We start from the raw sequence: 27,739 nt of genomic DNA on the forward strand, positions 1-27,739 counted from the left end.
CTGTTTTTGACCAATGTAAATTGCCAGTAATAAATTATGGCTGCGACGGCCAGTGTAGACGTACGGTTCTATGCGCTTCAGTCTGGAACCGCGTGACCGCTACGGTCACAGGTTCGAATCCTACCTCGGGCATCGATGTGTGTGATGTCCTTAGGTTAGGTTGGTGTATGTTCTAAGTTCTAGGGGACTGATGACCACAGATGATAAGTCCCATAGTACTCAGAGCCATTTGTACTTATGGCTGTCAAACATGGACATTAAATGAGTTCATTGTTAGGAAGCTAACAGTCGCCCAAATAGGAATGGGATGGTCAATATTAGATAACACGAAAAAAGACAGGAAGAGAGCTGTTGAAATTAGACGAACAACGAAGGTCACCGACATAATGGAAAGTTGGTTCAAATGGTTCTGAGCACTATGGGACTTAACTTCTGGGGTCATGAGTCCCCTAGAACTTAGAACTACTTAAACCTAACTAACCTAAGGACATCACACACATCTATGCCCGAGGCAGGATTCGAACCTGTGACCGTAACGGTCGCGCGGTTCCAGACTGTAGCGCCTAGAACCGCTCGGCCACTCTGGCCGGCATTATGGAAAGAGTGAATCCACTGAAATGGCAGTGTGCTGGTCATGTTTCTCGAACAATAGATGGTAAATGGTCTAAACAAGTACTAGACTGGAGCCCAATTTACCAAAAAAGACCTAGAGGAAGACCACCAGATAGATGGGACAGAGATATAAGGAACACAGTGGTACTGAATTGGCAACGGGAAGCTCAGGATCGGAAGAAATGGAAAATCTTACTGGGATGTTTTGTTACGTGGCGACTCAAAGAGGTCACATAAGAGTGATAGAACTGGCTGATGATGGTTGGAAATATGGTTGGCAGCATACGTGAAAGGAAAGAACTTACCTGCTCTTCTGTCATTCAGGTTGCAATAAGAGTACAGGGTTAAACGGATGTAGAATGCAACAGGACATAAAACACAAGAAAAAGAAGAAGAAGTGAAGGTACTGAAGGGCTGTAGGTGGAACAATGCCGCAAGCTTTAACACACTGAAACTTGTAACCGTGTCTCTTCTCAGTAGTCTTTTTGCAGCAGTAACCCACGACCGCAGCGAATGACACCGATGGGAACTCTGGCTAGCAGACTCGCAGGAGTTTAATATCAGGTCGTACTGGACGTGTGTCCGTACCTCACAGCGCGATATTGCGGCAGCAGGGGGCGGAGCGCGAGAAAAAGTTGTCTTATTGCCGAGGTGGGCGGCAAACAGCGCCACCAGACCGCGGTGCGCTGTCTGCTCATGTGGAACCCGAAGGGACGGCGGCGCGCCTTCACTGGCATCCCCAGTTCTCTATCGTCTTTTGTCACCCTGAGGGGGCGGAAGGCACTCTGCCACTTTCCAGGGTGTTGTCACTTTCTGACAGATTGTTTCTCCACATCTTAACCGCGATGTTGCAAAAGTCAGCATCCATTGTGGTGCAAACGTAATATCATCCATAATATGCGCCACTACGACCGACCAACACCCCAGCTGAACAGCGGAATGACATGACAGTTGGAAAGACAGTGCGAGAGGTAGTAATAAAATTTTAATTTTGACTTCCAGGAAATAAAGTAATTAAATTTTGTCTGTTCGCAAGAGCATGCGTGCAGTTTTTGTGGAAATAAAACCCCTCTACCGGCTCGCAGCTTTACTCTGCTAGGAAGATTCAAACAAAAAGTTAACTGGCCAACTTTACGTTTTAAAAGACATAGCTCAAACATTAAATAATAATTAGCGCCAGTGGTTTGTAGGTTCTATTATAAGCGGCGTCTGGGTAAAAAATTACATGATAATACTGAACAGCTCCAATGATTTGAACACGTTTTTATTTAAATCACTTCCTACTTATAATATATACTTTAAGACAAAATAAAAATAAACGATGCACCACGAAGGAACTATCCGAATGTAACGGAATTATATGTACAGAAAAACGAATGATTGCAGCTTCACTAGAGTTGGATGATTTATTCAAGAGAAACAGCATAAGGCGTTGGTTCACCTCTGGACCCCATGCAACAGTTATTCGGCTTGACAATGATCAACAGAGCTGGTGTATGTCCCCCTGCGGGATATCGTGCCGAAATCCATCCAATTGGTGGGTTACATCTTCAAAACACCGTGCTCGTTGTAGGGTCCTGCCCGTAATGCTCCAAACTTTCTCAATAAAGTAGAGATCTTGCGACCTTTGTGGCCAATGTTGGGTTTGGCAAGCACGAACAAAAGCAGTGGAAACACTCGCTGTGTGCGGGTGGGCATTATGTTGCTGAATTGTATGCTCAGAACGGCTTGGAATACAACATAGCGGGGCGTAGAATATCTTTGACGTACCGTTGTGCTGTGAGAGTGCCGCACTTCTTTTTTTCGGTCTCAGAGTGCGTGTATATTGTGTAAGCCACCATAAAAAGCGTGACCACGTTTCGTTTGACTGTTTTTCCCGCCCCTGCCCTCCTTTTTCTCATTCCAAAAGCGCACATTGCGTGGGGAGAACGATTTCCTTATTGCATCAAATCAACACGTTTATTCAAAATATTTCAGGTATGAAACAATGTGTATTCTAATGCAGAGACATGTAATCAGGCAGAATAAGGCACTGCTGTCGGAAACGCCTGTACGAGACAACAAGTGTCTGGCACATTTGTTAGATCGGTTACTGCTTCTACAATGGCACGTTATCAAGATTTCAGTGAGTTTGAACGTGGTATTACAGTCTGCGCACTGGCGATGGGACACAGCATCTGCGATGTAAAGATGAACTGGTGAATTTCCCGTACGACCATTTCATGAGTATTCAGTGAATATCAGGAAATGGGTAAAACATTAAATCTCCGACATTTCTGAATCCGTAAAAAGATCCAGCAAGAACGGGGCCAACGACGACTGAAGAGAGTCTCTCTGCATGACCGAAATGCAATTCTTCCACGAATTGCTGCAGATTTCAGTGCTGGGCCATCAAAAATTGTCAGCATGCGAATCAGTCAACGGAACGTTATCGATATGGGCTTCCGAAGCCTGAGGCCCACTCGTGCACTCTTGATTACTCAACGACACAAAGCTTTACTCCTCGCCTGGGCCCGTCAACACCGACATTGGACTGTTGATGACTGGAAACATGTTGTGTGGTCGGACGAGTCGAGTTTCAAACTGTATCCAGTCGATGGACGTGTACGTCCCCATCAATCCATGGACCCTGCATGTCAGAAGGAGACTGTTCAAGCTGGTGGTGGCTCTGTAATGGTGTGGGGCGTGTGCAGTTGCAGTAATATAGGATACTTGATGTGCCTAGATATGACTCTGACAGGTGACGCGTCCGTAAGCATCCTGTCTTTCCCCTGCACCCATTCATGTCCATTGTGCACTCCGACGAACTTAGATAATTCCAGCACGACAATGTGACACCCCCATACATCCAGAATTGCTACAGAGTCACTCCGAGAACCCTCTTCTGAACATAAACACATCCGCTGCCCACCAAATTCCCCTGACACGAACGTTACTGAACATATCTGGCATGGATTGCAACGTGCTGTTTAGAAGAGATCTCCACCCCCTCATTCTCTCGGATTTATAGACAACCCTGCAGGACTCATGGTGTCATTTCCCTCCAGAGCTGTTCCAGACATTAGTCGAGCCCATTTCGTGTCGCAGCACTTCTGAGTGCTAGCGGAGTTGCTACTCGATATTACGCTGGTGTACCAGTTTCTTTGGCATTTCAGTTTACATCTAGCTAATGTGGGATACGTTCATATGAGGACCATGTCTTATGGACAACAATTTTGAACTGATAATTTGCACGGTCACACGAATGACTCACAGCACCACACACGAAGCGACATCCCTTACCGCTGATTGCAGAACCACAATAACAAACATTTCCGTTAAGCAGTGGTGTTTATTTCCTCGTGTTTCACGTCAGCGCTGCACACAAGGTGCAAATAGGACAAAAAGACCAGTGTGAAACGCAGGAATACGTTAAATCGTCTCAACATGCTATCCTCAACTATTGGGTTAGATGGAAAGGATTGGGTAAGTGGAACAGTTTCGTTTTACATTCACGTTTACCAATTAGACGTCCCGTTTATTTGAGATTTCTGGCTTCAGCTGTCTTATTGCCTTGAGCAACGATGAATAACTTGAAGAGTTGCTGAGAAATCTATGAGAGAAGAATTATGTAAAATACGTGGAAAAGTAGCTGGTGGAGATGGTATATCGATTGAATCGAACGAATGTTTAGAAAGAGCAGGTTGTAACGCACTTTAATATTTTATTGGATGATTGCGTGACCGTGGAATGGAAACAAAATTGGAGTTATCGTGTAGCGTGTTGTAACTGCAGGTGGTGTGCTTACATTGTGCTATTGTTTCTCGGGTGCCACATGCAGGTGAAACCCAGTAGACTCCTTTCAAGTTGTACAAGGGATTGGACTGTCACGAATAATTGGGAAAGATACCTACAAAACGATACTAAAACTTGTACAGTTTTTTGCCAACTTGGAAAAATCCTTTGAGACGGTTTAATGGACTTACGTTTTCCATATCCCGAAGCACATAGGAGTTAACTGAAGAAAAAAGAGAGTATAAGTAAGGACAGAAGTTAGATGAAGGACTGAATTAAAATTAGAAGTAAGTGAGAAAATGCTATTACCATTCACATACACTGTTAGACGTTTACGTAGATGATATAGATAGAAACCACTTTCTACGAGTGTTGTGTGAAATTAGCAGGAAGGCTATAAGATTTGCTGATGAAATGATATTACTTAGTGAAAATGTAAATACTATTAATAATTCGTCAACAGAACTGAACACGAAGCTGAGAAATGTGGAATGAGAGGAATCGTGTACCGTCGCTCGTGGCAAGATACTGGTGGAGGTGGTTTGCCATTGCCTTCCTCCGGCTTGCTATAAAGCGCCAACTTGACGAATTAGTGGAATTCGGAACAAGAGATACCGTGTATATAAAGGAGAAGTTTACTGTTGAAATTCCGGAGGCGTGCGTCAGAATACACGTCGGGATCCATTTTACTACCCCCTGCATAGGTCTTGCGAAACAATAATGACGAGAGAATTAGTGCAATTAGACCCAGGGTGGAAGGTAATAGACAGGCGTTATTCTCATGCACTGTTCCTGTATGTAGCGGGAAAGTGGACGCATGGTTATCAATATGGACGTAGAATGAAATGTAAGTAATAATATCTTTTATGATAGCAGCTATGAGCATTGGAGTGTTGATGTAGAGTTACAGATGTAGAAGTTGGTGTGACTGTCTATTAACTTACGAAAGCTAATGGAGCAACTTGTTTTATTAGTGGACACATAGGTATAAATATTGTTATACCGGAGCCAAGGTAGCCCCTGAGGTCCGGCAACCCATATTACACCACAGAGGACGAGGTTGTCGAGTTTCAAGACGTGCCACAAGCACCATGGTAAACACCGGCTATTTACACACAAGATAATGGAAACACACATTCCGAGTACTACTTACAGCTGGGGAAGCACGAGCCACGGGCAGCAGGAAGTATCACAACGCCAAAATCTGATTGGCTGGAAACAGCTATTTAGGGGCGAGAACCAGCCCCAAAAATCAATCACTCCAGATGCCGACCTCATGTACTTCGACCGTTGGAGAATACTTCTTCGTCTCTGAATAGAACTGTTACTAGTGTGTGTGTGTGTGTGTGTGTGTGTGTGTGTGTGTGTGTGTGTGTCTGTTACCACGAACTTTTGCGGAAAATTAGAAGTGAATTTTTGTTTGCCTCAATTAGGAGACTTCTATTGGCATCGTTATTGTTACCTTTCGTTTGTTGTTCAGTCATCAACCTTGTGAACTTACATCAATAAAAGTTGTGTTTGTGAAAAATTGCGAATTGTCAGTCACAACAAATATAAATGCTGTATAGGACAGGCGCATGCAGCTGTATAAATGATGACACTAAAAATTGAAGGGCTTCTCGGAAAAACAGCATTAGTTCGAAATCGCATAAATTGAGCTAGTGTTGCGATGTTTCAGTATGTATATGAATGTATCATATGGTAATACTGTGTCGATTGAAAGGGCATTAGTCCCGCAGAAAACGAGGGTTACCTGAGTCTGAGGAAAACAACGCTAGTCATGGACAACTGTTGTTTTTGAATGAAAGAGGGGGCGTGGTGCCGCAGTACAGTGGCAGGCCGTGGAACTAATCTTGACAACAGAGACGTTGTCTTTTCCGAAAAGACGTGCTGCCCTTCGAAGTTACGGTGCTTGTGAGAGGTTGTACAATTATGAATGCAAATGGAGAACCTCAAGGTTACGACTAGGCTTCCCGTAAGAAGTAGATACATACTAAAGGAGAAGGTGGCTGGGGTAAGGCATACAGACCGTGTGGGCCGTGTTGTACCGAACCGAGTAGCCGCCTACAGGCAAGCTGTCCGAGGTGGCCGAGCGGATCTAGGCGCTTCAGTCTGGAACCGCGCGACCGCTACGGTCGCAGGTTCGAATCCCGCTTCGGGGATGGATGTGTGTGACGTCTTTAGGTCAGTTAGGTAAGTAGTTCCAAGTCTACGGGACTGATGACCTCAGATGTTAAGTGCCATAATGCTCAGAGCCTTTTGAACCATTTGAACTACAGGTAGAAATAAGACAATTTCCCAAACGTTTGTTGTGAAATTTGCATCCTGTTGTTTGTGTTTATATACTGATTCAATTGGATAATGTGTATGGTGTGTTGTACTGGTATCATAGAACCTCACATTGAATGTGATTTCATTTTCAGATGTGCGCGCTTTCTCTGTTTTCAGAAGATAGGACATGAAGGAAGAGAGCGTATCCTTCAAACGTTTAATGCACTGAACAACAAAAATGAGCAAGATTCCATCTTGGCTGGATTGACTAATGTGCATCACGTATTTCGAAGACTTCCCAGTACTGCAGAATCCAGTGGCAAAGATCATTGTGACGCTTATACGTACAAAGTAAAGGTGGGTGGTAGGGATATGCTAGTTTCTCTGAAATCATTTATAATCCTTTATGCCATAGCTAATGCGTGTGTGGGCAAAAATTCGAATTTCTTTGTTAGTTAATGGCACGTCCAACAAACATATGAGTTGCAAGAATGACAACCTGCATAATGCATACCCGTCATTAGTAACAGATCTTATCACGTACCACATCAAATCATTTCCTGTCCAAGAGTCTCGTTATTCGCTCCCATACTATCCCAACGTCAAGTATCTAACGGAAGACTTGTCGCACATACTGTTTTTAGAACAGTGCCAAATTAATATTCCTTACACACTCTATTGGCACGTCTTCTTCAATCACACCATTAAGGTTGGCTTTTCACGGTCGTACACATGCATGTTTTGTGATTGACTGTAACAGACATTGAACAATCCAGAGTTGACCCTGGAAGACGAACAGAAGTTGAAACAGGGAAGGAACTTATCTTGCGAAAAGCAGAAGCATTCAGATAAGAGAAGAGAATGCTTCAAGGCAGAAGCCTAAACTAATGAGGTGACATAACTTAGCATTGATCATATGCAAAATCTTCCGACGGGAAAAAGGGAGCCAATGATGTTACATTAATGCTACTTACCTACCTAGAACATTTGAATTACGATTCTGAACATCTAGTTCTAATGGGTGATGGTGCCTTCGGACAGAACAAAAACCATGTAATGTATTTTCTACTGCATGCCTTGAAAATGTTTCGTAACATAACGTACTTACTTCCAACGAGCCGACACAGCTACCTCCAAAATGATCAAGATTTTGCCCTCATAGAAGAATATAAAATAAAGCTGAATGCAGCAGAATCTGCTAATGACTAGTTTGAAGTACTATCAAGATCACGACAAAATCCACCACGCACAAGAAATGCAATACAGCGATTTCATTGATTTCAGAGCAACTTTGGCCCCAAACTGTCTGAATCGTCACAAGCCTCCAATAAAAATTAAAACAATGAGAATACTTAAGACAGAGCAGAAACGTCCAGCTGTAAAACTCAGGCATACATATTCATGTCCGTGGGAACTAGTGTCATCCCCAATAGCGTTCCTTTTCCACAGGAAGTTGAAATAAAACGAGCATACAGTGCAAGGTTACCAATAAAACCAGATAAGATTGGGGACCTCCAAAACTTAATGCAACATTTGAACACCCATGACGTCAGAGCATTTTATAACAACCTTTGCAAGGCACCTGAAGGCTACAATGAAGAAGCTGACATTGACTTTGATGACAATAGCAGTGTCTGTGATGAAAGAGCAGCTGACGGCAGCTGTTCTGCGGATGTAAACTGCGTGTACTGCACGTTCAGTTCACCGAAATGGTACTAAGACTCCTTGATTTGAGTTTTGCGGTCTGATTGTGTCACAGAGAGTTACATATAAAAGCAATCTAAATATAATATCATTTTTGTATGTTTTGGTACAGTGTTACACTTATTCACGCATAAAAGCAAAAAAAAAAAAAAAATCCTTATAAATCTGTATTTCTCAAGCGTAACTGACATGTATCCATCGTAGTTTGTGTGAAATATAACATTTTATGTATTTGTAAATGTACATTACGTTTCTTACTGTGTAAGCGAATCCGTATGAAATGGCAAATTCTATATGTATCGCTACATTGCGATGGTGAACTGTTTCGTCTCGCTTCGCAAAGACTTGATTTTTAGACCAATGCTGTATTTCCGAGAAGACCTTCAATTGTTGCAAGACGCCTTTCTACGCATGTCTGCTATCTTCCGTCGTTCTGTCACAGGGAACTTCAGGTGGAGAGGAATTTAGTTGCGGCGCTATAAAAATGAGGCACTTCATCGAAATGCAAGCTCTCTGTGGTGACCCATTGTGTGACGGAAAAGCACCTCTGTAATATGAGATTCATTTGCCACAGGCGAAGTTTTAACTCTGACGGTTGAAAGGTAGGAGGGAAGCAAACACATGAAAAGCGGCTTGTGAGAGTTATCAAGAGACCACTTCATTCCCGCATCCTACACAACGCATTTCACTGTACATTTCTTTTTTCGGCAACTTTTTTTTCCGACAATTGCTACTGAAACTTTGTGTTTACTGAAATTATATTTATTCGTCTGGCATTCCGCGACAAGTTGGGCTTGTATGAATTCATGCTACTCCACGAAAATTCTGGTCTGCACCCTTGTGCTGTTATGCCCCGTCAGTGTCTATGAAACAAAAACAAATGTGTAAAGGAGATTGTGTTTCTGTGTACAGAAGAGGACGTAAGCGTGACAGGGCAGGTCTAACGTGGGATGGATAGAGGCTTAACTATCACTGATAACCTCAATATATAACATCTCATTGCCACAAGCGAAGCATCAATAAAATACATACTTCGAGAGAGGCTGCGACAAGCATAACGCATACAACTAAATCATAACAAAATAAACAAATTTACTGGAAATGAAATTTTTGTTTAGTTTACCAGAACTAATAATTCACGACTGACCTGTTTTTACCACCTACTGAGAATGAGTCAGAAGGCCACTGATTCCATTCATTTCACAAAATTTAGTCCCATTATGTATTTGCCCACAAAAAAAAAAAAAAAAATTGAAAAAAAATCCGACAGCACTTAGTATGTTTGCGAGAAGGGAAACTGATCCATTCTCAAGAAGGAACACATATCCAGAACCGCACTGCTTGCCCGCTGATAGCTACGAAAGCTGTGATTGGTGTGCGTTCCACATTACGTCAATAGAGCCAACATGAGTAGCACATCGCACTGTGTACGTTACAAGCGTGCTTCGAACCCTGTACCGCCTACGTCAATGCAGAGCCTACATTGGTGGTGCTGAGCCTCACTCACATGACACAATATGTGCGATTGTCTTTCAAGAATTTAGGACGGTAAGGTCCTCCGCTGACGTTACAGGTGTGCCATACACCATACTCTTCATACTAACCCCCATAAAATAAAGTGTCAGATTTGGCGACCGTGATGGGCACGGAGCTGCTCCATCCCTGCCAATCAGTCGATAGGGGTATGTGACGTTGTGATTTCTCACAAGGCACCCAAGTGTCCTGTAGCTCCTTCACCTTACAGCCACATGTCCATCCGAACATTTAGTGGCACTACATCTAATAGGATAAGAAAAACATCTGTAATAAATTTGAGGTAGATCGGTCCTGTTGGTCTGTTTGGTTCCACATATGGCGTAATGATATGGTCCCCATTCTCCTGGCCCAGATGTTAACATCGACCATGTGTTGGTGATTTTGAATCACCTGTGCACAGGGGTTTCCGTTCGCCCAAACACGTAAGTGAACAAAGTTTAACATGTCGTCTCTAGTAAATGTACATTCTTCCGTTAATAGCACCAAGGTCGGGAATAGTGGCTGGTGTATTCACTGTTTTAAATACCACTGTGCCAATTATACCCGTCGGGGGTAGTCCTTCTCCCTTTATCCCTGGACATAGTGCAGATGATATGCATGGAGCCGGTGTTCGTGGACAATACAACACATGGCACTGTTCCTCGTGCACAGCGCCTATACTATCTGCCGAGTGCTGATGGCTAGGTCCTCCTTGAACGTTGTCAGCACGTCCAACGTGGACCACCTGCATCAAATCGGCACCTACCAGAGGACAAACAGTAGACTGAAGATAGTATTCACGAGCACCAAGCACAAAATTCTACGTCTTTACCGTAGATAGGACACACCTCAGGCAGAAAACACCTACGTGCAACATTCTGGCTTCTCGTACGCGACTCTCGATGGGTACGAACGTGGAATGATGTGGAGTACGTCTATTACGTGTAGCTTCATCGTACAATCTCGCAGCCGCTCTACTAGAGCAATATGCATTACTGTATGCAAGCACCATGTCGGTTAGTTTCCGCAGCTACCGTCAACAACGCTACTGCGCTGGGACACCACACGAGGTCCGCAGAAGGATGCACACAGTGGCTGTGTGAAGGAAAACACCACATACGATGGAATTTCGTCCATCCACAGTACACAGATGGCTAAAGGGCTGCAGGACTCAACCGAATCGGAGCAAACCATCACAACCGTTCGTACTCAGACTGCAACACTCTCCAGCGCAAAGGTTGTGCGTTTTTCCACGTATCACAGCGGTTTTTTTTTTTTGTTTGTTCGTTTTTTTTAAATACCAGATATAAATTATTAGCGATGGTAAAGTACTGTTTTCCAATACAGTCTTTTTAGTGGATCTACTCTCACGTGTCACATGGAAGAAATTCTAGTTGTAATCTTTAGTAACAATCACACTGAAGGTTTGCGAGATACCTAGAGACGTACTAGCATAGCCTAATGGGATAGAGTGCCTGCCCAGGGTAGGCACGTAGCCGATTTCGGTTTTCATACGTCACTGCAGCCTCTTTATTTCCAAATTTATGTGACAGATGTCTATCTCCAAGCGTTTCACTGATCTTACCTCGACTGCTTCTATTAAATTCATCTAGTGAATTAAATTCAACTGATATCTCTAAAACCAGTTTGAGGTACACAGACCAGAATTGCATTTTTCCTGGTAACCCTAATTTATGAAGCAGGAGATTCTTTATCTGAAAAGATTTCTAAACACATTACAGCAGAAAAGATGAGTAAAACGAGGGACATTAGCTTGTCATATGAATTGTAGAAAGTGTTATGTGGATTAACATACTGGTGAATAGTACTTTCCAAGTTGTGCCTTCTACTATATAAGTGGACACGAGAGGAATTAGATGCGAATTATGACTGCTGATAACCTCAGCTATGAATAATGTTCAGTTCACGGAAAAGCAAATTTCCTTAATAATATCGTAAAATAAAAGAGTGAATTATTGATATTACGGGCGTAATTCTGGACCGCCGATTACTGACTGTTCCTGTTCTCCAACTTGCGCATATGCAGGCAGTAAGTGATGTGAAAGGAAATTTCAGAATAAGTTCAAAAGTGTCACAAAGCAGATATGAGTACCAAAAAGGGTGGTCAGAAACAGTTTAAAGATTTATCAGGGTGTTGCAGAATAGATTGTGCTGAAAAATAGCTGTTAAGAAAAAAAAATCGGTACGTCGTGCCCTTCCCCAAATTATTTAACATTGAAGTTAGCCAATCATCTACATCCACGTGATTACTCTGCTATTCGCAATGAAGTGTCAGGCAGAGGGTTCAATGAACCACCTTCAAGCTGTCTCTCTACTGTTCCACTCTCGAACGGCACGGGAGAATAAAGAGCATTTAAATTTTTCTGTGCGAGCCCTGATTTCTCTTATTTTATCGTGATGATGATTTCTCCCTATGTTGGTGGGTGCCAACAGAATGTTTTCGCAATCGGAGAAGGAAACTGGTGATTGACATTTCATGAGAAGATTCTGTCGCAACGAAAAACGCCTTTGTTTTAATGATTGCCACTCCACGTATCATGTCTGTGACAGTATCTCCCCTATTTCCCGTCGATGTAAACGGGCCGCCAGAGCTGGTGTCGCCAAGCGTGTTCACCGTTTGGTTTCCTAAAAACGCACAACAGAGCGACCCAAAAATTGGACATAGGGTGGTCGTAACCACCGAATCCGGGCCAAAAGCTGAGCAGTCTGGCGCCCCTTCATCTACACTACGAATGGTACCATGCGAGCATCTTGAATCGGGCGCAACGGCCTGATTGGTTAACTTCAACGTTAATTAATTCGGAAAATTCCCAAAATATCAACTTTTTTTGCTTAATAATTGTTTCTCAGCACAACCCACCCTGCAACGCACTTAAAAGCTTTACAGACAGTTTCTGATCACCCTATTTTAAACATAACAAAAACAAAGCTGAAGAACAGTAGTTTAAAAAGAATACAGGCCTTCTAGTACTGAAAAATAGCAAGTTATAAACGACATAATGTGAAAAAACTCTACTGGGACTATCTATCTCTGCAGCATAATTACACAACGGCAGAACACTCTAGCGTCAAAGGAGAAATGAAAGTTATTTTGTAGAAGTTAAAGAAATATTTCTTGGTACGTTATTGAGTCAAAATGTCGCAATTTGATTTATTTAAACCGGTAACCCGTTTCGCTTTTACTGATATCATCAGGTTTTAAAAAGGGCAATGACTCACTTAACGATGCATTCTCGTAAACAAGCTTACGACTGCACTCACCGTGCGTAGACGCTTTTTCTAAGGTCTGATGAAGGCAGTTAAGAAGAATTTGGCTATTATAAAAGACATCGCTCTTTCCGAAGGTCCAAATGGCCTTAACTGACGAAACGACATTTCTGGGTTTAGTTGCTTTATTGACATCAGATATTGATACGACGTCGAAAGAAATAGTGTGATAACACCTTCACAATCCATGTTGTTCTAACATCTTGCAGAATTTTGGTTTTTTCGTAGAACTAATGTGAATTTTTGAATGTATTTTGTGAATGAGTTACGAATTTAGGCACCGAATAGTTACAAAAGGAACGTATAGTGAAAACTGCATCTGGCTAATCCGCTGAAACAAACTATCAGTAGACATGAGGGAGGGTGATCTGCTTACATCGGAAAGGATCCACTTAGACGAATGTAGATGTCTCCCAAAAAAATGAAGCAGACAGATGGTGAGTAGGAAACGGAAAAGAAACTTCTCGGGAGGAGAGGATACGTAATGTAACTCAGTGGTTGCGATTGCACCGTGAATCAAGGCACATTCGCGTTTCCCGCCGCTGCAAAACACGCTAGAGTTGTGAACACAGAGTGCGGCAACTACAGTCGGTCGGCGACGTGCAGCCTCGCTGAGACGGAGGCAGAGGGGAATCGGCCAGCGAACGAAACACTGGTAGCAGCTTGGAGGGCGAGACTCCCTCTAGGAGAGAAGAAGCGGGAAACGTGAGGTGGAGAAGCGAGACAGTCTGGCGAACGGACGGTAGAGGCTGAAAGGTGTTTGTTGTCATAAAGGGGCGCAATTCCAGCTGGAGCAGCGGACCGTGCTGGAACTCAGCGAGTCGAAGCAGTTCAGAACAACTGGGAACAAAGGGCTGGTTGCTGCAAGGTGTTTCCGTTTTCAACATATAAATGAATGTGTGCTTGCTGTGAAATATGCAGGCAGGAGTGCAAACGAGTGAGACAGCGATGACCTACTTGAGTTTCCTAGTCATTATTCTGTGCAAAACAAAGAGGCCGCTTTCGGGCCTAGTATACTCAACTGAAATAGAACTACCTAAAGTAAAGTCTTCTTCTGTTCTGATATTCGGGGTGTTGTAGAATGAACAAACATTGCTTGCTACATTGCGAAATTTGTCTCTCTAGTTTTGTCTGTTTAGTATTAAGTAGGATGTCGGCTTTATTCGGGTAATTCTGGAGAGTATGATCTGCTATCGACAGTCTCGTTTTCCTTCCATGTGCATTGTTATTTGTGTATCTTAATCCATGCCCTAGTAGCCTGAGTGAACTCATAGGGTTTTGTTAACTGACATTCTGTATGTTGTGCTAGGTACTAATGTGCTGCTAAATTGTAAATTAATTAGTACACTCAGAATCTAACGTTGTGTGATTCTATTTGGGCAAGTTAATTAAAAGTGCATTAGTTGTATTACCTCGTAAATTTTATTTTGTTTTTCTAAGTGTTCGTTTCTCTGGTTGCTGCTTACTATGCATGTGATCTGGACTCATTGTAATTATTAATGAACTGCATTACATTTGCCTAAGAAGTTATGCGAATGCAACCTCCAGTCACTTACCACTCCCTTTAGTTCCCGAGCCACACTGTAAAGAGAGTAATTAAAGAGACAGAGTAAGAGCCCACCTACTACACTACTGGTCATTAAAATTGCTACACTAAAGAGAAATGCAGAATTTAAACGGGTATTCATTGGACAAATATATTATACTTGAACTGACATGTGATTACACTTTCACGTAATTTGGGTGCACAGATCCTGAGAAATCAGTACCCAGAACAACCACCTCTGGCCGTAATAACGGCCTTGATACGCCTGGGCATTCAGTCAAACAGAGCCTGGATGGAGTGTACTGGTACAGATGCCCATGCAGCTTCATCACGATACCATAGTTCATCAAGAGTAGTGACTGGCGTATTGTGACGAGCCAGTTGCTCGGCCACCATTGACCAGACGTTTTCAATTGGTGAGAGATCTGCAGAATGTGGTGCCCCGGGAAGCAGTGGAACATATTCTGCATCCAGAAAGGCCCGTACAGGACCTGCAGAATGCGGTCGCGCATTATTCTGCTGAAATCTAGGTTTTCGCAGGGATAAAAAAAAATGTTCAGATATGTGTGAAATATTATGGGACTTAACTGCTAAGGTCATCAGTCCCTAAGCTTACACACTACTTAATCTAAATTATCCTAAGTGCAAACACACACACCCATGCCCGAGGGAGGACTCTAACCTCTGCCATGACTGCAGCACTTGAGACCACTCGGCTAGTCCCGCGCGTCTCGCAGGGATCGAATGAAGGGTACAGCCACGGGTTGTAACACATCTGAAGTGTAACGTCCACTGTTCAAAGTGCCGTCAATTCGAACAAGAGGTGACCGAGACGTGTAACCAATGGCACCGCATACCAGCACGCCGGGTGATACGCCAGTATGGCGACGACGGATACACGCATCCAATGAGCGTTCACCGCGATGTCACCAAACACGAATGCTACCATCATGATGCTGTAGACAGAACCTGGATTCATCCGAAAAACTGACGTTTTGCCACTCGTGCACCCAGGTTCGTCGTTGAGTACACCATCGCAGGCGCTCCTGTCTGTGATGCAGCGTCAAGGGTAACCGCAGCCGTGGTCTCCGAGCTGATAGTCCACGCTGCTGCAAACGTCGTCGAACTGTTCGTGCGGATGGTTGTTGTGTTGCAAACGTCCCCATCTGTTGACTCAGGGATCGAGACGTAGCTGCACGATCCGTTAAAGCCATGCGGATATGGCATCTCGATTGCTAGTGATACGAGGCCATTGGGATCCAGCAAGACGTTCCGTACTACCCTCCTGAACCCACCGATTCCATATTCTGCTAACGGTCAATGGATCTCGACCAACGCGAGCAGCAGTGTTGCGATACGATAAACCGCAATCGCGATAAGCTACAATCCGAGCTTTACCAAAGTCGAAAACGTGATGGTACGCATTTCTCCTCCTTACACGGCACATCACAACAGCGTTTCTCCAGGCAACGCCGGTCAACTGCTGTTTGTGCACGAGAAGTCGGCTGAAAACTTTCCTCATGTCAGAACGTTGTAGGTGTCGCCACCGGCGCCAACCTTGTGTGAAAGCTCTCAAAAGTTAATCACTTGCATATCACAGCATCATCTTCCTGTCAGCTAAATTTCGTGTCTGTAGCACGTCATCTTCGTGGTGTAGCAATTTTAATAGTCAGTAGTGTAGAATGATGTTGTACCCCCTCTGTCCTGGATGCACTCACTGATTTCGTTTGGATGGATATCAGAGAGCTGTTTTATCCTCTCGTCAAGCAAGCTGGCCCACAACTCTTGTATGTGGTCGTTAATGTCTTGAATAACGGCACTGGGATGGAGTTGGCGACCAAGATGTTCCCACGCTGTTTACATTGAGGACAGGTCTGGGGATCTTGCTGGTCAATTTACTATCTCAACCTCATGCTACAGTCTTTAGAGACATGTACCATGAGTGGACGATTACTATCCTATTCCAAAATGGTTCCAAGATACTTCCTTATGAGAGGTAACACGGCGAAACAGGACGCCCATACCGTCTTGTTGTGTCATCAGTGTTCTCCCATTCACTATCAACCGTAACCCGAAGTCCTGCCCAATGTCCTTCCAGTCTGTGGCACAAAATTGGATCTGTCCTCAGATAGCCGTCATACTTGTAGATGATAGTCGTGCGGGATAGTACAGAACTGCCATTGGTCGCTAAACACAATAGAATGACATCCATCTGCAGTCCATGCTTCCCCGTGCAGGCACCACTCAAAACGAACCCATTTGTGTTGTGGTGCTAACGACAGCATGTCAATGGCACCGTAAGTAACTCGGCCGGTGCTGCTAGTTACCGACAAATGATGTAGGACGATAAAGAATACTGAACGGAGTCCATAGCTTGTTCTCAGATGTGAGATGGAGATGTGTATGGGCTAATATGTGCTTGGTGAACAATACACTGATCCTATCTTGTGGTGGTCTGACGTGTCTACAAGAACTTGGACGACCAGGACGCCTACTCCCATGTTCTCATACAGTCGAACAGTGGGCCACTGCCTCATCTAAATGTCTCATAAATCTCGATAAGGAAGAATAGGACCAAGCAAACAACTGGAGACCGACAATAAGGCCACTTACACAATTACGCAATGTCTTGTAAGGTACCCCTTTCTTGCAGAGAAGACCTTATTTTCCATTATTTCCTGTTTTGCCAATTCACATTGTAACCTCCCCCTCACTTATCGACCTTAATGACACTGAAAAATTAAACCGCGTGCACCTAATGGAAATTTGGGAAAAGCAATCGTCACCGAAGTTAATCTGTCGGTAAATAGGGAGAAAAGGGTTGCATCTTGCTTGAAAGGAAAAATGCAAATGAAACTGGTGGAAATTAATTTTGAAAAGGGGTACAGTTAATAAAGAAAGTAAATGTGCGGCCGTTACGTTAACAATTAACTAACGGTAATTAGATATTTGAGATTTGGGGGAAATCACGGTCGTCAGTCCTAAGGACAATTACTATAGTAACTGAAAAAGAAAGGTTATTACACATATAATTAGCACTAGAAGCGTGGCCACTGAAGGTTGACACGTGTAGTGTGAAAACTGAAAGTTTGTCAGAAGTAATAAATTTCGCTACACTCTGACTTAATTTACCAAAGAATTAATAAAACCGGAAAATCGAAAGTTAATTTAGTGACTGAAGTTAATAGTGAGCTTTCTTTCTGAAGCACATCGAAATCCAGTAAAATACGGTTAGTCTTGGACTACCTCAACAATCATTTCAAAAGCAACTTGACTCTACGCAATTTAGAAACAAGAGATTTAACTTTGAACTTGAATTAAATGATTCTGAACAATTAACAATAGTAAAATCTAGTACGTACCAAGCTGAGCTGCAGTCACAGGTAAGCTAAAATATGCTAACAAAACTCGCACTCTTAATTTGTGCTCGTGTAATCTAAATATTGTAGCCAGCTATGAATACTTTAACTGAACTTTGAAATTAAAGCAGTGAAATCTAATTATATTATTTTAATGCTGGCGTTTGAATTTCAACGACACTCGGGTTCATTTCGGAAAAGAAAGGGACCCTGCTTGGCAATGCAATTGGGACAATGAGCAACAAAGGTTCATGCCAGGTTGCTGTAATTTTGCGAGGCAAATGGAACAATTTGAAAAGCTGAGGTCTGCCGTACAGTTCTGAAACTTTACGTGCTGTTAGTCTTCCTTGTTGGTTGATTGAAGGTTTGAAGTCGTCGATCGAGGAGGTGGCGACAGTCACTCATTGTCGGCCGTCGCTGTTGCAGAAGCTGGATGTTGGCGCGCCTTCTTCTCGACACGGTCACCAGACGAAACGGGCTCTTGATGTGCGCCAGCTAATGCTTCCCGTCCGCGACACCATGTCAGGAACTATCATCGCAAGTCGAGCGCATTTACATGCTGCCAAACTCCGAAAGCGCGGCACGCGGCACGCCTGCACGCCTGCACCACTCACTACTCCCGCCATACTCCCTCATGCTCTGCCCGCGCTCCACGCGGCATAGTTCACACTACCAAAGATCCTACACACTTTGATTCTTCACACGACCTATCGATGTAATCGTTCGATAGCAGTTTTCCCTAGGCAAGACCCAGCGTAAAAATACAAACAATACTTACGAAACAAACCAATTATACATCGACATAAATGCATAAATATATATATGTACAAATAGTAAAACAATTACAATATATAAAGGCACAGAAATGTCATATATTCAGGTAACAAAATAAGAAAAAAGCTTACAGTACAATAGATGGAAATAGGAGGATATGCATTTCCGGCGTTACAAGTGCCCCACATTGTCTGAGGATGTTCGTGTAACCTAAACAGACTCAGAAAATGTCCCAAGAAAGAAACAGCGGAAATGCATATGCTCAAAACATCATCAAAATTTAACATTCGTCTAATTAAGCATAAATCAATTTTTAGACCATAAAATTTGAGTGGAGACAGTCCTAATCTTATTCCACTCTGTCATCTTGCACAAAATAAAACAGGTTGACAACATATTAAAATTCATAGAAAGCATAGAAAATGGTTTAGCCACTTCAAAATCATTAAAATTCGTAACACTATCAAGAAATGGAATACTATTTACAAAATCAATCAGAGTACATGGTCATAAAAACAGGTAGATCAAAATACGCAAATTAATTATTAATTACATAGAATACACATTTTATATAACCTTTTCATAATTATTATCTCGTCATGAGATTCCACGTAACGCTAAACAAGAAAATAATATTCAGTAGATCGAAAAAAACATAAATATTGACAGCAGAATTCTTTCACATCAGCTGTCCGGGAAGAAAAACTATTCCGCCTTTCGTACCCGCAAGTACAAAGAATGCCGAGAGCGGCACGGAGAGCCTACGGCGGCACAAGAGCCGACAGCGGCTCCGCCTCGTCAGTATTGTTGCGCCCGCCTGTGCGGCACGCTTGATCTCACTCGCCTATCCAACGGCATTTCCAGAACGTCCACTTCACTGAATTCTTTGGGAAAAACTCACTCCCGAGTAATCTCAAGGAGTCCATTAACACTATCACAGTGGATAACTCAACACTGTCCATCATCACACGCATGTACTAGCCTGAAACTTAAAACAGCGCCTAAGTACATCGGCAATGACTAGTAAAACACATATTCATGAAATCTTACAGCTAGTTACAAAATCATATTTGCATTGCTTAATCTACTGTGACTCAGCTGAAAACTTAAACTAGCAGCTTGGATTTTTCAATTGATAAATAATCACTCTCTCTTAAATCATTTAGTCAAAATTAATTACTTATTAATCACAACTTCTTTAATGTCCTCTTGGTCAGGCAAAAGCATGGCAATCTAGCAAACCTTAAATCTTACACTCTATATTTACATACTGTACAAATTACCCATTGTGTGGTATTAATCGATCCTAGGTTGGTACAATTTCAAGTCTACTATATTCCGTATACCTAATCGTTTTCCAGAGCTTGGATACTCTAAGCAATAAGCATTTGTGTGAGGTATACCAATGACTTTATATGGTCCATTATAAACAAACTTAAATTTAGTGATTTCATTGTCTATCTCGCTCGATTTCTCATGAGCTTTTACAAGTACTAAGTCTCCGATTGCAAACTTATCAAAACGCGCTTTAGCGTCATGACGACGTATGCGAGCATCGGCTTTAAGCTTCATTACTTCTCGCAAACGATCTTTTTTCACACCAATACTAATGTCAATCCGTGGAGGGAATTTGATTATCTCTTCCACTAAACTTTTACTTCTGTCATCCAACAGGATTTCCTCTGGAGAAAATCCCGTCGATTCATGTCTCAAGGTGTTCATAATTCTCTCAAATACTGCTACATTTTGCCCCATGCCCTATGGTTGTGATGGCAATAGGTACGGCACAGTCGGCCTAGCTCGCGCATATACCTCTCAGCGGGATTCCCAGCCGGACAATAAGCTGAAATATGGATCACCTCGACCCCATTACTTTCCATGCCTTCATTCCACAACTTAGAAGTAAATTGTGCCCCATTGTCTGATAGAATCGCCTTGGGCTTACCAATATGAACAAAATAATCGTTCACAAGCTTGCTATAGACCGCTTTGGCTGTAGCTTTCCTAATCGGGTATAGTTTGATGAACTTGTAAAAAGCTTCTAGCACTACTAAAATGTAGGCAAAGTTTCCTGATGACTTGTGCAAAGGTCCGTACAAGTCCACGCACAGTAACTCAAAGGTGTCGTTAGGCCTTATACTTTGCATAGGACCACGACTCGTACAGTTGATAACCTTCACCTTCTGACATAAATCGCAAGTTTTCACTCTGTCAGTAACTCGTTTTAACATGTTGTTGAAATGCACTACTTCACTCAGCTTTTCCGTACATTTCTTTGGTCCACAGTGACCATACGCCAAATGGTAGTAGTCTATTATTTCCGTGACGTATTTGGTGGGCCAGCATACCCGCCAAATATTACTATCTTCACCCTTACGTATGTACAAGATATGATCGTATATCTTGTAATACTTCCTTAATTTCTCTCCTTCTGGACTCCTTTCGTCATATCGGGTTTTCACCATATTTAAACAACTATCCTCGTTCTGATGACGACGTAGATTCTTACAGATGTTCATTATTAATTTACGTCCCTCAACTTCTTTAAAATAGTACAATTTGACCACTCCATCTGACTCATCTATCAATACATCTTGATTAGACTCGGGCAACCGCGACAGCGCATCCGCAACGCAATTGTCGGTCCCTTTTACGTAACAGATGTCATAGTTAAATTGCTGTAAATACAGCGACCACCCAGTCAGTCTTTCGTGAAGTAGTTTACAATCCTTCAGATAAGTGAGCGCCTTATGGTCCGTATGAATAATCACCTTACGGTCCCATAGGTAACCCTTGAACTTCTTGAATCCCCACACGATAGCGAGACACTCTTTCTCAGAAATCGTGTAGTTTCGCTCACTTTTTGATAAAGTTCGACTCGCGAACGCTATCGTCCGGTGTTCCTTATCCTCTCCTTTACCAACTTCTTGGAACAGTTCTACCCCCACCCCGTAATTCGACGAATCCGTTCCCAGATGGAAGGGTAGCGATAAATCAGGATGAAATAGTATGTTAGATCTTAACAACTCGTCTTTTAATCTCTCGAAAGCGGTCTGACACCCGTCAGTCCACGCAAACGGAACATTTTTGCGTAAGAGGTTATTCAAATTTTCATCATTAAACACTTGTCCTTTTACAAATTTACGGTAAAATCCTGTGAGCCCTAGAAAACTTTTTAACTGTTTCCTAGACTTGGGTGGAGGACAATTTCTTATTGCCTCTAGTTTCTCTGGGTCTTTCGTAATACCAGCAGTGGTAATTACATGCCCTAAAAATTTCAGTTCCTGCTTCACAAATTCGCATTTCTTTAGCTTTAGAGTCATTCCGCCACGGCGCAATGCTCTAAAAACTTCATCTAACAGGTCACAATGGTCATGCCAAATGGCATTGGCCAACAATAGGTCGTCAACATATACAGTTAATCTTGAACTCAAAGCCGGTCCTAGCACTTTATCTAGGGCCCTGATGAATACGGACACAGATATATAAGTCCAAACGGCAGTACTCTATACTGATAACACCTGCCCGCAAACAAGAAGGCGGTGTATGGCCTAGATTCTTCTTCGAGTTCTATTTGCCAATAACTAGCCGTCAGATCGAGGCTAGTCATGAACGTAACGTCATGAAAACGTTGCAAAATCTCCTCCATACTCTCTGGTCTGTCTGTTTCACGTTGAACGACCCTATTCAACGTGCGTGCGTCAATCACAATACGCACACTACCATCCCGTTTTGCTACAATGACCAAACCGTTATTGTATGGACTTGTACTTCTTTCAATCACTCCCCATTCGATCATCTTATCTATCTCCCGTTGCACTGCTTCCTTTTTGGACAGCGGTATAGCATACGGTCTCACGAAGAATGGTTCGTGCGGAATTACATGCAACTTGCATTTATATCCTTCCACAAGACCCGGTTTGTCTGAAAACACACTCTTATTCCTCATTATCACTTCATACAGGCCTCGTCTTTGTTCGTGTGTTACGTTTGACATACCGTCTACAATACTTTCCGATTCGGTTTCTACACTATTGTCAATGCCGAGATTCCTCACATTACAGTAGTTCAAATTCATACCTACATCAATACCATTCGGCCAGTTAACAATGTGTATAGGCTGGTATTGCCTATGCACACCGTCTCCTGCCTCGTCAAAGCTAACTACTATTGTTTTATGTTGTGACGTACATGTCAAAGTTTTGCTTTCGCAATTAATCACTGCACGGTACTTTAATAGCCAATCTAACCCGATAATTACTTCCGTAGTTAAGTCTGGCACGACGACAAACTCTTGCTCAAATCGTGCCCCACATATCTCGAAGTTGACAAAAATCTGTTTTGTGACCGGTTTACTGGGCTTCCCAGTAGCACCGATAATTTTCACTCCTGTTACTGGCATAACTACGATGCCAGGTCTGTCTTTCAGTAACTCAAATATTTTCCCAGATACAGCACTCAATTCTGCACCGGTGTCAATCAACATGTTTAGTTGTAGGTCGTGCATATTAACAGACACTACTATCTGTCTACACTTGTCCTCGACTGTTTCATTATTTTCCCACAGTAAATGCTCGTCTATATCCAGGTCATTCCAGAAACAACCATCCGGCTTTGATCCTAAATTCGGCTTATCAGGCGGCTTTTTCAGCCTCTGTTCACATACAGTTTTAATTTCAACACGTTTGTCCTGAGGCTTAGTCTGTAGCTTCGCCTCCAATACCGAAACCTTTTCCTGTAACTCGTCAACTAATGAGTGTTGCTTTGCTATCAATTCGCTAATTGTCACCTTCGTTGATTCCACTTTGGTCAGATTGATTTCAGCTGCCAATCTACCTGGAAGAATGTGCCCAGTAGTATCTGAAATTAGTTCCTCTGGATCTGCGCAACCCACACTGCTACCGTCTGGCCGTATAACGTCAGCTCTAACCTCATACACGCTGTAAAAATGGTTCAAATGGCTCTGAGCACTATGGGACTCAACTGCTGTGGTCATAAGTCCCCTAGAACTTAGAACTACTTAAACCTAACTAACCTAAGGACAGCACACAACACCCAGCCATCACGAGGCAGAGAAAATCCCTGACCCCGCCGGGAATCGAACCCGGGAACCCGGGCGTGGGAAGCGAGAACGCTACCGCACGACCACGAGATGCGGGCTACACGCTGTAATCTACGTGCTTTTCTACCAATCGTTTCCGGCTATCACTAAAATTTTCGTAATCTTTCTCCTTAATACTCTCGCAATGTTTAAACTGGATGTTCGCGTCGGATGGGTCGGCTACTTCTACCACTACAACTTTCGGTAAAGTCTGCCGGTTAGGGCCAGAACTTACCGTTACTACTTCAACATTCAACTCCTGCGGGACGAAACACGACGCATCTTGCTCGTGCTCCCCCTTAACATCAACTATTTCTAGTAAAGTCTGCCGGTTAGGGCCAGAACTTTCTATCACTTCACAATCACTATCTTCCTGCGGGACGAGACGCGGCAAATCCTGCCCGCGCTCCCCATAAACACTTCTCCCGTATAGGCCCCTATAATCTCTTAGTTCGTCGTATAAGCGACCGAACTGCCTTAACCAGACATCATCCCTCTCTGCATCCCCTCGCTCGATGACGGACGTTTTATCCGACATCTGATCTTCTTTCAACACTTGCGAATCATTCTTAAACTCAATCTCCAGTTCCGCTGTGGGTATTACAGCTGCCACTTTATAATCGATTTCTGGAACACTACTTAAATTGTTCTCACTGACAGTGAATGTATTTTCTACTGCCGTGTCTACAGCTGATCTACTACTTGTGGGCGCACTCCTTTCTCCTAATACTGGCACACTCTCCCGCCGTTGATTATTCCATACGGAATTTTCATAACGACGACACCTCGGTTTTCTACTGTTATTGGGCCGCCAAAACTTCTCCACGCCCGGTCGGCCCCTCACCGGCGCGGCTAATGGTTTCCCTGTCTCGCCCCAGCAGATACGCTCTCCGGATGCTGCTGAGGCGGCTTATCACACCCTCTGACGTTATTACTATTGCGCGAAGCCCGTATCACGCTAGTATGATACTGGTTTCCGTTATTCCTGCTATTATTTGCATTGTACCGATTGTTATTACGGTCCGAACCATTATTGTTATTGCTTCAAATGGCTCTGAGCACTATGGGACTTAACATCTATGGTCATCAGTCCCCTAGAACTTAGAACTACTTAAACCTAACTTACCTAAGGACAGCACACAACACCCAGCCATCACGAGGCAGAGAAAATCCCTGACCCCGCCGGGAATCGAACCCGGGAACCCGGGCGTGGGAAGCGAGAACGCTACCGCACGACCACGAGATGCGGGCATTGTTATTGCTGCCATGGTTGCGGTATGCATTATTCCCATGGTTATCGTAGTTGTGATACCCATTGTTGTTACCACGGTCTCTACCACTGTCGCGATTATTGCGCCAATTGTCCTCGTCCTCAACTCTTTCCAGGAAATCATTGATTGTCCTGTAATTGCTTCCTACGTAGCGTTTTGTATCATCTGGAAGCTTCTTGTAGAGTTCCCAGACTATTTCGGATTCCGTGCGGCGATCACGCAAATATTCCAACTTGCGGATCCAGCCATCACAAAACTCCTTCATCGAGCCGCGCGAATTCGCATCGAAAGGCCTCGATACGACAAATTCGCGCCAGACACCTTGCTGTTTCTGCTCTGACCAGTATTCAGCCAGAAACAAATTTTTAAACTCGTCAAAAGTCAGGTTCGCAATGTTGAGGTTTAAGCCCCAACGCTTGGCATCACCAGCCAACACATCAATAACCGCATTAATTTTTCTCTCATTAGTCCATGATCTGGGTAAAACTCTTCACAATTTTTAATGAAATCCGTCGGGTGTATACCGCCTTTTTTCAAGGGGTCGAACCGCTCCTCTTTCGTCAACAACTCCGAACTATGTGCACAGATTGGCACATAGCTCTGTTTTTCGCCAAGTTTCCTTTCTAATTCCGACACCCTCGTAATCACTTGGCAAGTGGTTGACGCAAGCGTTTCCACTTCCCTCTTTTTCTCTTCGCAGGTATTAGCCTGCTTCGTCACTTTGGTATCTACTTCGGATACTAAAGCCTTTAAAGTTTCCACCTTCTGTTGATCCTCTTTTCTCACTAATTGAATTTGTTCCGTCACCTTATTCTCGATGATCGGAGCAACTGCGTCTCCTACACTTTTCTCGATTCTGCTAATTTCGGAATCAAAACGAGTATTTATGCTCGCAATTTCCGCCTGAACGCCTATCATTTCCTGTTTAAGATTACCGATTTCGGTATTAATTACGACAATATCGTCTTTGATTTTATCAACTTTTGCGTTAACAACTTCTACATTGTTGTTAACAACATTAATAGCTTTGTTCTGATTGTCTGGCATTCGTTCAATTTTTTCAGACTGAGCTACTTGCTTGGCAGCCTGAGCTTCTTGCTTGGCAGCCTGAGCTTCTTGCTTGGCAGCCTGAGCTTCTTGCTTGGCCGCCTGAACTTCTTGCTTGGCAGCCTGAGCTTCTAGCTTGGCAGCCTGATCGTCTTGCTTGGCAGACAGAGCTTTAATTTCAGCCGATTGACTCTTGATTTCGTTAATCAAAACATTCAATAAATCAGTTAAATTCCCGGAAATTACCGGTTTTACTTCCGTAGCGGCTTCCTCATTAATTGTCCCCCCGTATTCATCAAGGGATTCAGATTTGATTTTCACTTCCGATTCCGAAGAATTTTCTAAGGTTTTGAATTCCATTTCTGCTCTTTGTTGCGTTTCGGCGGTCGCGTCTTTCATGCTAACCGCCTGCCCCTGAACAATGGGTACCGCGCTGCGCGTTTCCCACTGTACGACCGATTGTTCCGTATCCAAGTCTACCAAATTTTGGTAATTGTTGCCTTCACTCATTTTAATATTTTTCAATATAAATGCCAAATCTCAAATCTAATTAGAATTTCTCACACTAATATTCTCGCTGACGTATCGACCATTTCGTAACCAGTACTTTGTTACGAGATTTGTACAATGCAAAATTCGTGTCCAGAACAACCTCAAATCCGAAGATTGTCCTGTCACCAGGTCGCCACGTGTAACCTCCCCCTCACTTATCGACCTTAATGACAGTGAAAAATTAAACCGCGTGCACCTAATGGAAATTTGGGAAAAGCAATCGTCACCGAAGTTAATCTGTCAGTAAAGAGGGAGACAAGGGTTACATCTTGCTTGAAAGGAAAAATGCAAATGAAACTGGTGGAAATTAATTTTGAAAAGGGGTAAAGTTAATAAAGAAAGTAAATGTGCGGCCGTTACGTTAACAATTAACTAGCGGTAATTAGATATTTGAGATTTGGGGGAAATCACGGTCGCCAGTCCTAAGGACAATTACTATAGTAACTGAAAAAGAAAGGTTATTACACATATAATTAGCACTAGAAGCGTGGCCACTGAAGGTTGACACGTGTAGTGTGAAAACTGAAAGTTTGTCAGAAGTAATAAATTTCGCTACACTCTGACTTAATTTACCAAAGAATTAATAAAACCGGAAAATCGAAAGTAATTTAGTGACTGAAGTTAATAGTGAGCTTTCTTTCTGAAGCACATCGAAATCCAGTAAAATACGGTTAGTCTTGGACTACCTCAACAATCATTTCAAAAGCAACTTGACTCTACGCAATTTAGAAACAAGAGATTTAACTTTGAACTTGAATTAAATGATTCTGAACAATTAACAATAGTAAAATTTAGTACGTACCAAGCTGAGCTGCAGTCACAGGTAAGCTAAAATATGCTAACAAAACTCGCACTCTTAATTTGTGCTCGTGTAATCTAAATATTGTAGCCAGCTATGAATACTTTAACTGAACTTTGAAATTAA

The sequence above is a fragment of the Schistocerca americana genome, chromosome 7, assembly GCF_021461395.2.
Source record: "Schistocerca americana isolate TAMUIC-IGC-003095 chromosome 7, iqSchAmer2.1, whole genome shotgun sequence".
In the NCBI taxonomy this organism is placed as follows: Eukaryota; Metazoa; Arthropoda; class Insecta; order Orthoptera; family Acrididae; genus Schistocerca; species Schistocerca americana.